General features: G+C 40.6%; 1 protein-coding gene across 17 annotated transcripts in view; it reads left to right on the top strand.

The window, feature by feature from the left end:
- The window catches only part of SOX5 (SRY-box transcription factor 5), a 402,743-nt gene that overhangs the window by 343,054 nt on the left and 44,688 nt on the right, over positions 1–15,001 (top strand). The gene's annotated exons all lie outside the window — the stretch shown is intronic.

The following is a 15,001-nucleotide window of genomic DNA, read 5'->3' as shown; positions in this document are numbered from 1 at the left end:
GACTCATGATATTTGAACTCTTGGGGTTGGTGATATAGGTGTTAGGAGAAAGCTAAGGAGGTAGTGGGTTGTTTTGATTGAGTGGGAGGGCTTTTTTTGGTTGGTGAGGAGGAACCAGGAGTGAGGAGAGAGGGATGAAGTTCATGTTGAGGGTAGGGAGAGCATAAAAGGTACTCAAGGTGGGCATGATCGCTCTCCTCTCCACTGCAAATTGTTGAGAGTGACTGTACACATCCTGAGGGCCACATACTAAATCAGAGCTTCAATGTAGATAGTAAAAATACCATGCACCAGTATAATACTGGGATATCTGCATTGACATTTGGCTTGTTTCTTTGTATGAAAATCCTATCAAGCAAAGGTCACTGGTCCTTTATTATAGAGATTTACTTTGTGTAGACACTGAGCTAATAGATGTCCTACAGCAAAGAATATGTTTCATTTCAGCAGCACATACTGTCCCACTCATAAAGCAACAGTACTCCAGCCATTTAACCCCTTCACGATCCAGGACACAGGCTGAGAAGGAGCATAGGAGGCTGAATCTAAGAGTTTCTTCAGGAAAGAAACTAGATGTTTCTTCTGTGTCAGGCAGTAAACCTTCCACTCCACAAGTGCAAGTTCTATCAGACCATATATTTCATTTCTTCATTCACTTATAACAGCAGACTCTCCAGTGATATAAAAAAAACACAAAGCAGCCACGTGGATTTTCTATTAACCGAATGTATAACTTTTGTTAAACACAGAAAGAGAATTTCCAAGGGCTTTAGAGATCCGTTGCCCGTTCCAGTCAATAAGAGCCTTTGCATTAACTAGAATAGGCATTAGATTAGACACCAGTATTGTTAGAGCAAGCAGCTTCTGGAAGCTGGTTAAATTGTCTGCTGAGAAGTAGTTTGCATGCACTCACTCTGTACCAGGTTTGCATTTGGCCTTCTGACCCCATGTTCAGGCAGAAGAGTTTTAAACTAAGTCTGATAGAAACCTATTTAGCAGTACCCATGTCTTACTTTTAAGGAAATATTGCAATGTTTCAATCAGGGATTTTATTTTTTTTTTTATTAACAGTGTAAAGCATTCCTCTCCAGGGCACAGCTCTCAGATCATCCCACTGTTACACTGCTATATCTTAACAAGGGGCTTCACAGATATTTCCCCCCTTAACCTGTGAAGAATCTCAGGTAACTGGGGGTCACTGCAGAGACAAGGCATCTGAGATGGGGAAAATCTATTTTGTTTTCCCATTTAAAGAGAGACTTTTCCACAACCCAGGATGGAGGCAACACCAAATTATATTTTGTGCCTTTTCCTGCAGATATTTATATTTTGTTCCATAAAGAAAAAATGTGAAGTAGTTGGCTTGTAATATACTACAGTATTCAGTTTGTGTAATGTGAAATAGTGAAGTATGTTTGTGAGAGACACTTAAAAAGAGACTGGGTGTAGACCTTGTTAAAAGGGAGAATAATACCCTCCTCAGAAGCTTGGGTGCACTGCTGCAGTGTTGCGAACTCTCCCAATTTTATCATCAGTCTTATGAAATGTCTTAATTTATTTAAAGCCCCAACTCCTGGAATCATGTGAATATGTGAGAATCTCAGCTTTTTTTCTTTGTTCGTTTCAAGCCCTCATGGTTGCAGAGAAAAGCTTGAAAAAGGGACCCAAGTGTATACCAAAGCTCAAAAACCAGAAGACAAATAAAAAAACCCAAAGTGTATTGTTTTAATAAAATCTCATGATTTGATTTTTAAGCCAATCTCATGATTTTGGGGGGCCTGACTCATGATTTTTGAACATTTGGTACTGGCAATACTGCAAATGCATAAACTTTGCTCTCCAGAAGTATATTTCTGACCCTCATTACCCCATGGCAAGAAGGATTTAGCAGTATCCAGACTAGGAGTAACTCCAATCAGAAGCCAAGAGAGCGACCTACACCCTTCCATTCAGTTTTGTTTTGTAATAAGATTTTAACAAGGGGCTCTGAGGATCCTCCTCCACATATAAAACCAGGTATAGATTTTTGTTCACAGTCGTGTGTATTTATGTGCTAGTTGTGTGATACAGAAGTGTTTAATACATTTGGTTCTCATGGGCTGTTTTAGTTTCTAGTCTTTTCATTTCCTGCTGCATTTTAAGTGCAAAATAGACTAGCATTGTGACTGATGATCTTAGACTTAGATGATCTATTAAAGATGGGCAGATATCTCACAACACTGGGAATATGTGGAGAGAAAACCTTGTCTATGTTTAGGAATGCTGGGGATTGGGATATTCTGTGTACTGGGATCATCTGGAAAAGCTCTTTGAGTAACAAACCTTAAGTGGTTTGTAATTTTTTCGTATTTTTCAACTTTTTGAATGGATGTGTCAGCACCTGCTAGGCAAAAAGAGCTAAAAAACCCAAAACACTTTTAAGAGCTGTGTGTGTATATACATATGTAAGTCATGGATTTGCACAGCTTTTCAGCTGACATGCCAGAGAGTGACATGCCACGTCATGAATCAGTCACATTGTGTTACATGACTTCAAGCTAACATGACATAACAGGAGTTACACAGTGACGGACAGAACCCAACATGACATATCCATAGGAAAACTGGCACAAAAAGCTTCTTAAAGTTCTGTTTGAAGAGTGCTTTCTCCACCCTCCCCTGAATGCTTCAGAGAAAAATATGAAGTAATATAAAAGAAAATAGTGTGGTGATACTACCACGAAAGCAGTTTTAATTCAGTGTACAAGAGGGAGAAAATGTGTTTATATCATGAGACAGCTGAGTATTTTAGTTATTTCAGGTTCTAATAATTATCTCCCCTTCTACAAGTAATGTTCTCAGAGCTCTAGTCATCCCGAGTTAGTGTTTACCTCATCTTTAGTCAGGTTAAGAGCTACATAAACAGTAGTTTATGGCTGCACGTTAATACATTTTGAACTTTGGCATGGGCTGTCTTAGTGAAAACATAAAACTTTCTGGTCCAATACAGGCTGCATTAACTCTCTGACAAGTCTGGGAGTGGTGAATAATCCCTTTGGCCCTTCCTCTGGTCCTCTCCTTACCTTCCTGCCCCAAGTCAACTCCTCCAAAGTTCTGTGTCCTCGCACCTACTGGCGACACACATACTCATCCACCCACCCACAAGAAAATGGAGGCCCAAGTGTGGTGAGATCCCACCCAAGAGTCTAGTGTTGGCTATATCATCCTGCCCATGAAGCTGTTTTATGATATTATATTAGGACCAGCTGCCATTGCTACCAGAGTGATCTGGTCTTGCAAACTCTTCCTCATGTGGGTAGTCTTATTTCATGGGATTAGTCACATGAATAAGAGTTACATGATTTGGCTATTGATGGCTGTTTAAAAATCCAGCAACTTAAACTCAGTGGTGATTTAACTAATCTCCATTTTCTTATTTAACATCAAGGTGCAGTTGGACTGTGCTTGCAATGTACTACTCGTAAAAGGCACAGATCTAATTTGGGTCAGGGAAATTTGACATACATTCACATTTGGCTGGACAATGGGTCTGCCTCATCTTGTCAGGTGCCATTACATTTGTGATACCCAAGGTCAAAATGTTGTCACATGACCTTTTGCCCATCTTACTACTGTGCTGAAGCCTGGATTTACAGTTTTAAACTCAACAGCCCCACATACATTATTATTGTTGTGTTGTTATTTATTTGTATTACCATAGCCCCTAGGAGCCCCAGTTACAGACCGGGACCCCATTTGTGCTAGGTGCTGTACAAACACAGAACAAAAAGACAGTCCCTGCCCTGAAGAGCTTGCAATCTAAACAGACAAGACTGACAGGGTGGAGGGAGGAGTGGAAAAACACAAGCAGAGTGAATGATGTGATGATAGCAAACATCATGTTCGTTCTAGGGTATTGTATGTATGTACGTATTTATGATGAGTTAGTTAGGAGGGATAAGCTAAAGGGAAGGGAGAGGGGACACTGAAGGGAAGGGATTGAGGGGGACAGAGATGTGGAGAAGACAGTGAGAAGAGTGATGCTGAAGTGAAGAGACTGTCAGGGAAGGGGGATGCTTGGCGCAAACAGCCAGTTCAGCACAGGGCAGAGAAAGTCCGGTCAAAACTGTAGCAAACTCTCCAAAGGACCGATAGTCTCTGCTTTGGCTTCTGCCCCTGCTGACTTGAGTCTCTGGCAGGCTCCCTTGTTGCAGCTTTCTCCCAAGCCCACATGGGGAGGGGAATGGGAGATACCATCTGCATCCTAGTGCCTGTAAAGTGTACGGCGTCTCCTCTCCACGGTTCTGGATCCAAGGGAATACTGGGGGGGAGGAGGCGGTGGCCCCAGCTGGGCCATGAGGATGAAGTGTTCTATACAAGATGAGTCCTGTGTGAGAAATAAGCACAAACATTTAGGGGATGATAGAGGCAAAATGCCAAATAGATGCCTAGAGTTCTGGGTTCATTTTAAAAATATAAATGGGTCTCAAACACATTGATAATTTCAAAATTGCGCTTAGAAGAGCAGGTGTTTTATTAAAATTAGCCCTTTACTTTCAATCGAGTGCAGTATGCATCACTTCCTCATCCTGTGCTCTCGTTAAACAATGTTGTGATTCATCTTCAGATGACTGCATGCCAGTGTTGGGTGAAATGATTCCTATTGTAGTCACAGTACGTAGTTTGTGAAATCCGTTTGTAAACTGTTGTGGGCTTATACAGGAACACAGCTGCTGTATAAACACAAGTCATTATAATTGAAATGATTAAATCACCTGATGCTTACAATATATCCAAGTATCTTATTTTGATCATAATTAATTGGTGGCATACATCTTTTGAGTCAACACTCAAGCATTTGTGCCCAGAGTAAGTCACAAAACATTGCATCTTAAATATAGTGAGTGGGGGAAAATATGTTTTTTCTTCAGGGTGTTATATAAAAGTAGCCCATATAAGGCCCTGTACATAAATAGTAAGTCAACCCGCTGGAATTTTTTTAAAGGCATCAACTTTCCCTCCTGGATACTGCTGTGAAGACAAAGAATCATTAGACATCGGTAGACATCAGCTATAAACCATCAAGAAATAGCTTGTGGGTAACCTTTGACACAATTGAACTTACTTGAAATGAGCTAGGGCTGGATTCATTGCCTTTGGTCAAGCCAGTAGGTGGACTAAAGGTCTCTCTTATCCTTCTTTCCATATCTTACATTATTAGCTTCTGGGAGGTGAATGTGTTCTGGATGAGTGATGGGAATGTGTTTGGATGTGTTCTTAAATAGACATTTGTTGTAGGCCTGAAAAGAATAGGCCAGCTTAACAGTGTGATGTTGGGGCTGTTTGAAGTATATTTTTTTAAAGCAGTTGCCTTCTTTCAGCCTTTCAAAAACCCATTTTTAACTGATGGTTTCAGCTCAAGGAATAGTATGGGATGTATTTTGTGTATGGGTGCATGCATATTTGATGTAATTAATAGAGAGATGGAATACAAAAATCTCCATAATTTGACCTAGGAAGATCTTGTAGTTCTCATGATTTGATTTCAAATTCATCTCTATAATTCGCTCAACTCCTGGAGTGAATTGTAGTGAGTTCCTACAATGTAACACATATTCTGATATATCGTTGTTCGTTTTAGTTTCAAAGGGCCTGATCCTGAGAGGTTCTGAGCATCAGCATCAGTGTGAACTGCAAGTGCTCAGCATCTCAAGTGTCAGACCATACGTGTTGTTAAAGAATCCAGCAGTTGGTGATTTAATTTTCACTGGTGGAAAATCAAGAGTGAGATGTGAGTGTAGTCTGTTGCATCTCACTCAGTGAGGGATGAATTTGACACAACACAATATTGTCTGTTCTATTTGTATCCTGTCACTGGCAGTTCTGAATAAAAATGGAACTACAATTTATTTCAGTTTTTTAAAAGGTCTGTATTGTTAGGCTTGTTTGATATTAATGTGTTTGTTTATTAATTAGCATATACCTTAAACTTAAAACTCTGTAAACTGGTGGAATCCCCACTCAGCTAAATAGGTGTATATATGATTTATACCACTTTAGACCTCTTTACACTTGCAGAGTGTTTTAAAGTCACCTTAGTGTAAATGAGAATCAAATCCTTAGGTTAAAAGCAAGAAAGTAGTATTATCCCCATTTTACAACTCGAGAACTAAGGCACAGAGAGATTACAGGCCTGATTTTTCCATTGCTCTGCACCTTGTCTAGTCATTTACAGAAATAGAAAGTCCTACCTTTTGGATTTGGTAACATTTTATACTCACCATGCACTGATGTAAATGACTTCACAATGTGCAAGATAATGAAGAATCAGGCCCTAAGTGACTGATCCAGGATCACATGAGAAGTCTGTGGATAAATCCGGAAATGAACCCAGATCTTCTGAGTCCCCAGCCAGTGCCTTTACCACAATACCTTTCTTTCTCGTCCCTCAAATTTGTCTTTCTGAAGCCCTAGGTCCCTCTGCCAGAGGGCTGTTTCCCTTAATAGAGTAGGTTCTAAGAAGCAGCCTATGCCTCAGTGAGTCACCAGAAATTTATGGTTCCTGTATGGTTCCAACACCTGATAACAGAGTAGGAAGATGGAGAAATCCTGCTCCCTGTTATAGGGATATTGCAAATTAGTTATGCCCAAAATGTAGGAAAAGGGGTGAGGGCATAAAAACAGAAATCAAAGTGATTTCATTTTGTTAAATGTAATTGAAAATAGAATTTGAGTTGGTTTGAAACATTCCCCTGAAGTATTGCAGATCTCCTCCATGCCCCCAAAAATTGTGGAAACGCATGTGATACAGAAAGTGGCGTGAAACTGATAGATCTAGTTCAGTATCCAAATGGAGTGAAATGCAAAAACTAAATAAGCAGTATAAATGGTGAGAAATTAAATCACTTCAATTTTAGTGATCGTAGAGGGTGATAGTAACACAGGTGAGCATATTTTATTTTTAATATCTGAGTTTTGTGTTCACAGTTTATCCTTTAAAAACAATTTAAGAGTTTGACAATTAAATTGTCAACCATTCATTCCTACAGTAGGAAAACATATTTAGACAGTCTTTTCATACAGTTGTGTATATCTATAAATAAAAACACCCTATCTGTATCTATGCACAGCATACTTGGTGTACTGTATACGTAGCTGCCTGTATGTTGATGTAAAATCTATCTAGCATATATAGAGATATACAAAGTCAGAGGGAATACAGGTGGTTTTTTTAAAAGGAATTTTTTAGTCCACTGTGGGTTGTACAGACTGTTTAAATTGTTTACTTTAAAGCTCTTTTTGACTTGTTTCTTCTAAAGTTTTCAACAACTGATTTTCTGAATTCTGGGTTCCATGCAGCACTTTTGTCTCTCTTGTATGACCACAGCAGGATGAAGGGTTTGTTGCTAATTTGTTTTGATATGGTGTGCTTTGGTCTGTCGTCTTTTTGAAATTAATTCCTTTTGTAGGTGTGGGGTTGAGGTGGTGGTGTGCTCCCAGCGTACATGTCATCTACAGGGAGGAGAGGAGGTGGTAGACTTTGATCAGTGTGGCTTCTGTTTTCTTGTTGTTCATTTAAAATGTACCAGTTTGTAATGCAGTTTGGCTTTGTGGGTTCTTGTTTTGTTTCATTCCAGGTCCTTCCCTTCCTTTAGAGGTTTCTTCTCTTTTAGTTCATCGCTATTGATTTTTGCCTAGCAGTTCCTGAACATTATTAGCCAGAGAGAGGTAGTAGCCACTGAGTTCACTTTAGGCAGGAAACCAAATCCAGTATAAAGTCTATCTCCTTTTTATAAACATGCTTTATACAGATAGAGAATATATGTTAGTAAGAATAGGACACTGAAAGTCAGGACTCCCAGGTTCTGTGTCCGTAATTGTTATGGTAAGGATTAAAAAAAAACCTAAGTGTTTTGGAAGAGATATAAACACTCATGTTTCAGGGCATAAACCAATCTCTAGTTAATGGGAGGTGGGAGGTATATTCCCTAGAGACAGGTTTTCACATAACTACTTACTGTTTTTTGCACCTTCCTCTGAAGCAGCTGGTACTGGCCACTTTTGGGGACAGGATACTGAACTAAATGAACAGCTGGTCCAATCCAATCCAGCAGGCCCTGTGTTCTGATTCCCGACTCTGCTACTTACTTGCTGTTTGAGATTAGGCAAGTCACTGAGCCATACTGTACCTAGGTCACTCCCATTATAAAATGAGGATAATGATGTTGAGGTGTTGTGAACTTTAAATTCACAAATACTTGTGAAGAGATTTGTTGAAAAATATTTTTCTTGTCCTCTCTGCCACATATTTCAGCGGGGCTGTTTGGAAGAAATATTCCTTTTAGGAAAATTCCCCCCTCTAATTTTGTGATCTTCTCTCATGATTTTTACCTTGTGTGAAATATTTTATATTGTTAAAAGCCTGAAAAATTGGTTCTTGGCTTCTCCTGAATATTTGTAGTATTTGCGTTGATGCCTGTTGATCCTGATCTGCGCCTAAGACACTCTTTTCTTGTTTAGCAGCTAACCTGAGCCTGTTGAGAGAAGAACTTCATTAATAGCATTACACGAAGTAGGAGCAGTGTTGGTATGGGAAATACAGTTGAACAATGCTTTAATTATTAGGAATTAAAAGTTATCGAGAGGACCCAATTGTGGCACAAAGTTTAGATGAGCCCCCACCAGGAACTAAATCTCACTTACTTGGCTCATGTTGCATCTGTACCCCATATTAGCTGTTTCTCAATATGGGCCAAACCCACAGAATTTACTTAGGGAAAAACTTTCATTGAAATGTGTGGAAGATTTTCCCAAGTAGTGAGACTGCAGGATTGGGCTCATGTTAATTTTTCAAATTAAATTTTCACTTATGAAGTGTTGAAGGATCGGGACTTACATGTTCATAGTCAGGCACAAGCAAATGTTAAAGGACATTGTGCTTGTAATTCTGCCCACTGCTGTACTGAACACTTACCTACAATATTCTCAGAAGTGTGGCTGCTAGCAGCCATCGCTCCTGCTATTTCAATCAAAACAGGAAAACAGTTGCCTAAACAGCAGTGTATTGACAATAAAAATACAATATTTATCTTGAGGATGGTTATTAAATTCAAGGTTTGAAGTTTGGGTTGGTTAGAATAAGCATCCACAAATCCAGATGTTTATCTGAAGATTATCCTGTGTGAAACTCTTGAGTGAGCAAAAATGACCTAAAACTCTCACAAGAACAGGCTTCTTTGCACACTTCCTGGTACTTGTGCTTGCAACTCACCTGGAGACATCACAAGGACAGCCATTTTGGTGTTCTGAGGGTACTTCTAAACCCAGACAGAAGCTGAAGTGTGTTTCAGGGATGTTTCTGAGCATTTCAGAACCTTATAAAACCTTCGATTTTGTTTTTGAGCATTAACAAGAAGTTTTTATTTCACACATACCAGCTTACACATTACTAACTTCTATGCTCATGTGTGTGGTGTTAGCACAACAGGTAGCCTCCAGCCTTGGGAACTTCCACAGCGCAGATCCTAGCACAGGACTCGCATTGCTGATAAGATTTTTAGAGACCATTTCTAAATCCCCTTCAGAGTCTTGACCAATTTATATAATGTGATTAATGGGGTCAAAACCAGATTGTGCTTTGGGGATCTTCTTGGGCATGAACAGGAGAAGAATTCATCTAACTCCTCCACCATCACTACCTTCAGGCTGTGTTAGGTCTGGAATAACCCTCATTGTCATGGGTCCATCCCCCATTCCTTGAAGGGACTGATTGGTTGACCTGAGTAGTTGTGGACTCACCCTCACTTCTCCCCCAGCCTGCCCTTCCCCTGTACCTGTGTGCTGTGGTTCAGAGGGCCTCCATGGAGCACAGCTTTGAGGAATCCTACACTCCCCTCGACACCCAAGCACACTGATGACACTACAGTCTGGTCCCTCCATGTTTATGGATGGTAGAGAGCAGGGTTTGCCTGCAAGCCAATAGACAAGCCCCACTCATTCTCCCTGTCAGTTTAGGAATTATATATAAAACATGTGGACATCAGGATATCAGATACAAAGGGAAAACAACAAAGCTGCTCTTTGTCACAGCAAAACAGCATATGGAATAGACAAGAGAAAAGCTGAGGGTTTCCAGGTAGTCAAACAAAGAATTCCAAGAGCTGGTCAATAAATTGGCCAGGAATCTGCAGGCTTAAAATCATCATCCCATCGCAGAGTGGAAGAGAGGACAAAGGGCCTGATTTAGCTCCCAATTAAATCCCTGACCAAACGCTCAGGGAGTTCAAAAAGACCACGATCTAGCTCAAAGAAGGGAAAAGTCTGCATATAAAGAGCAGGACTGGCTTTTGGACACCCAATAAACCCACAGCCCTCCAAACCCCGACTGTAGGAACGGCCATAAAGTTAGGCCTCAGTTATGCCATTTAGGCAGTCAGACATTGACGGTGGTGGAGAGCAGCACTGCCCCAGGGAAGCTCCAGGAGGAGTATGCCTTGGGTTGGCAGAATTCAACCGGAGCCTCCCTGGCATACAGGGGAGACACGCTCATTGCTCCACCCATGAAAGGGCGCCCCATGCTAACCCTGCCATGCAGCCAGCGCTTTCCCCAATGCATGGAGATGGTCTTGGCTCCCTCTCCTCCGTGCATGCTTTGCGATGTCCTGCTCCCTGGGCAATGTAGGAAGATGGGTGAGTCTTCTTGTGCCCTCACCTCCTCCCTACACCGCTACAGAGCACAGTTTGTCGCTTCATGCGAGACAGTGCATTCCTCGGTGGGTGTCTGAGCGCGCTGATCCGCACTGTGCTTGTTCTGCCTTATCTTAGGCAGGGAACAGAGGATCAGCGTGTTCTGTCCTGACCCGGCCTGGGAAAGGTGCAGCCAATAGTCCTTTTCCCCAGACACCGCATGTGAAAGTCTGTTGTGCCCAAGAGAGAGGATTAGCGCTGAAAGGGAAAACATTGGATGAGGGGATGAGTGGCCAAAGAATAAACCTCCCTGGGAGCCCCCAAAATCCCAAAGCTAGTCTTGGCAAAGAGGAGCCAAAACTTACGAGTCAACATAGAATTCAGTAGAATGTGTCATTCCAGTGTCCCGTTCACTCAGGCTTTGTTATGTGATTTCAGCTAGTTCTGTATATAGAACCTCCACAGTGCTTTGTGACCGAGTTCCCACCAAGGCTACTCCTGATGCTAGGACAAAATCTTGCTTAAGCTTGTGCCCTCCTTACTGAAGCTCCCCCATCAACAGAAATGGAAACTGTGCATGAGCATGTCAGGAAAAGAGCATACTCCCCTATGTGTACCTCACCGTCTTGGATGACTGCTGATCATGGAACTGCTGTCCTAAAAGCAGTAGTCATGGGAATAACAACACAGGTAATATGAAGCATAAGTAAGAAGAGCATTTGGGGAATACCCTCAGTGACTGAAACCACCAGTGTCTAGCCCTAGGAGCTACGCCCTAGGCAGTTGAGAATGCAATACAATAAACAAAACAGGCTTTTACACTAGATTTAAGGGTCAGCTAAAGCCACAACCAGAAACTGTTTGAGGTGAAAATGAGAATCCAGGCTGAGATTTACCTGTAGCTGGTACATTAACTAACAAAAGTCTGCACTATGCAGCGCCAGAGAGGTAAACAGCCTTATTCCAATATTTCCCTTAGATCTGCTTTTCAGTGCCTTTCCCTCTGCATCCTGATCAACTCTGATCAATGCCCAGTCTTCAGACTTTCTGTACTGCAAATATTACTCAGATTTACAATAAGTTTTAGTAATTTTAGTGCATCCAAAGAATAATTCTCCACATCTAAGATTTTTTAAAAATCTGCTCTGCTTTTATCATCATATTATGACCCAAAGGTCGGTCTCTCTGTCTTCCTCCCTGTCTTGTTGTGTCTCTGTGTAGATACATAAATTTCCACTTCTAGAGGAAGGGATGCATTATTCTTAATCAAAACTTGGAAATGTGGCAGGAGGAGGTGCAGCTGCAGATGAACATTATCTAATTCAGCCATCCTGTCGTTTGAACATCCTTGCTTAATTTAATACAATTATTTAATCAGTGAGGATAATATCAGCAGTATGATTCATTTATACAACATGTTTAACAACTGCCTTTACCTCTCGTCGTCTTATTATCACCACTGATAATTTCATGAGTGACTATGGCAAAAGAAAAAGAACTGCCGGTATCGTTCTGTGTGGGGGCAGCTGTACTCTTCGGGGGACAATAATGTTGAAGGATTTTATTTGTGTGTGTGCAAATGCACCCCTGTTTTTGATATATATTTACTGGTTAAACATTTCTGGATAAGCGCATGACTGGATTGCTAGGCCAGTGACTGGGTGTATTGTTCAACATGCAACAATAGCAACATTGTCTTCTGCCCAGACGCACCAGTAAATGCTCCATATTTTGCATTTTTGTTGAAATGAAGATCTCCATGAAAGAGAGAGAGGGTGGGGGAAGTGGGGCCATGGCTTTGTTTCCGGAGAGATGGGGGATGCATTCTTTGAGAAACCCCCTTTCTGGCTCCTTGTTTCTAACTCGTTTGGCTGTAATTTGTACCGTCAAGGTCATTTAGATAGGCAGCAATATGTGGTGAATGTGTTCCCAGAGGTCATGAAAAGCCTCTTTAGTAGAACACACTAGGCTGTACTTATGCCAGGTCATTTAAGCACATTTGTATTGCCAGTCAGATGATGCACAGTGTAGTTCATGATTTTGTAATAAACTCTGCAACCTGGACCTTCAGTTTGTACTGTTGAGGGATGGAGTGCTTGGGCTTATACTACAACACGGTGTTTCAATAACTGTATTTTAATAGTAAACTAATATATAATATATGTGAAAAGAAACTAGATTATTAAAATCTAAATGGGTCTATCTGATCTCTCCCCCGCCCCCTCCCCGAGACTGGTGCACTCATCCGGGTCAGCACTCTTTCATTCAGTTCCCACCATATGAAGTGGGATGGTTTTTTATTAACTGAGAAAGAGGGACTCAGAAGAGGGTATTGCAGTCCCTCTAAAATTCCTACTCAAACAAAAATCCCATTGGCTTCATGGGGTTTTTGTCTGAGTAAGGACTGAGTAGAGACCTCAGGATCTGTCCCATAGAGACCTTAAAGAAAACATAATTTCAGTCAGTTATTTGGTGGGACAATATTAGTGACGGGGGAGTCAGGATTCTAGGGGTTACTCCAGTAAACTGATTTACAACATGACCTTGGGCAAATTACTTAGCCTCTGTCTGCCTCATTTTTCCTATCTGTATTAATAACACTTAGAATTTATTTAGCACTTTACATTTACAAAGAACAATACAAACATCTATAAAATGGGTGTGGTACATACCTAACCCATCAGGAGTGTTTTGGCTTGTTTATATTTATGTTTATAAGACACTTAAATCCTCAGGTAGAAGGCTTTGTTTTACATGATACATGATGCTTTAGTGAGAAAGCTTAAAGCACTACGAATCCAGGTGATTCCAAGATACAAAATTCAGATCTTGAATTCTCTGATCTCCCCACATCTCCTCTACCCCTTCCTCCTCCTTTCCTTCCCCCCCGCCCCCCCCCCCCCAAAAAAAAAGTCATTCAGGAGGATTCAGATCTGGAGTTTTGTTTTTGTCCATTATAGGACTAGGAACCAGCTGTAAAAGCTTATCAGATCTAGGATCTGACCTCCCCATAGTCCCAAAGTTAATGAGGTATTGGGTCCATCTCTGGTATAGTTTATGATGATCTTTCAACAAAGGAAAGCAAACCACTAAGGCTGTTGGAAAGAATGCTGTGCTGATATTACCATGGCATAAGGGACTGAAATCTCCATTACAATGCATTGGTTCTGCTGCATATACTTCCTTTTAGCAGCCTTAGTGGTATGATTTTGCTTCTGCTTTGCTCCCCACGTTTATTTCTTAATTTTTTATTTTGTTTTGTTAGCCAAATATGCCACTTTTTAAAGGAAACATTTCATAACCTTTAATCGAGATCATATTTCACTTTCATCACATCTGTGTTTATATTATTACAAGACTTTTAGGTCTTAATGTCTTCTGCTTTAAGCATTAATAGTTTGGGCTGATTATATAAATAAATGTTTGACTTTATTAACTCTTCAGAAAAAAAAATGTCCTGTTCTTTTCACTGGTATCTTAGAATAACTCTGCATGTGTGTGTGTTGGGGGAGTGAGGCAGGGACCAATCAATGTTGGGTTTCCTCTAATAAAAGTAAGTGTGGAAAGTAATGTTAGACTCTGTGATCCACCTAAAAAAATCTCTGTCCCCCCCCTTACAGGCACTGTCTACTGGACTGATCATGTTGGGTCTGATTTTTATTTACACAAGGGCCTTTTACACTGCCAGAGTGGTATAAAGGGCCCTCAGTGTAAATGAAAATCAGGCCTGCTAGACTTTTATGCTGGCAACATACTAGCTGCAACTGTATTGGTAAAAATAATGGTAAGAAGGCAAAATGCCAAATGCTCTTCCCAATTTGAATTGGGAAAGTTGAGAGTAGAATCTCTGGTCCAGAGAATTTAAACATATATCTGCAAGTAAGGAAGGGATAAAGTGTTCCATCACATATTGAATGAAGGTTCTATTGTTGATCTTCATGTTCAAAACAATTGTACATTATAACCAAATCCCCAAACTTTTTTTTATACCAGATCCTAAGGATCTGACTCAGAATTTTTAAACTCTCAGACCAGATTTTAAATGGCATTTCAGTCCAAATTTGGGTTTGATAGGGCCTTTTGAAATAAGAGAGGTAAAATATTATGAACTCTGAACGGTAAAGTAACATCGTGTTGTAAATATGTGTAATAGCTTAAAATAGTCCACTCATTCTCCTGTATAAGAACCAAACTTGTGTGACCTCCAATTAATTTACCATTAGCCTGAACACACAATGAAAGTGAATGAAGGGGCAATTTGGAATGACATTTATCAGCTCTGGAACTGTCGACTTCTATTATTTCCACAAGGCCTTACACTTCTTGGCTCCAGAGA

The sequence above is a fragment of the Chelonia mydas genome, chromosome 1 (assembly GCF_015237465.2).
Source record: "Chelonia mydas isolate rCheMyd1 chromosome 1, rCheMyd1.pri.v2, whole genome shotgun sequence".
NCBI lineage: Eukaryota > Metazoa > Chordata > Testudines > Cheloniidae > Chelonia > Chelonia mydas.
This window is presented reverse-complemented; position numbering and strand designations above follow the sequence as displayed.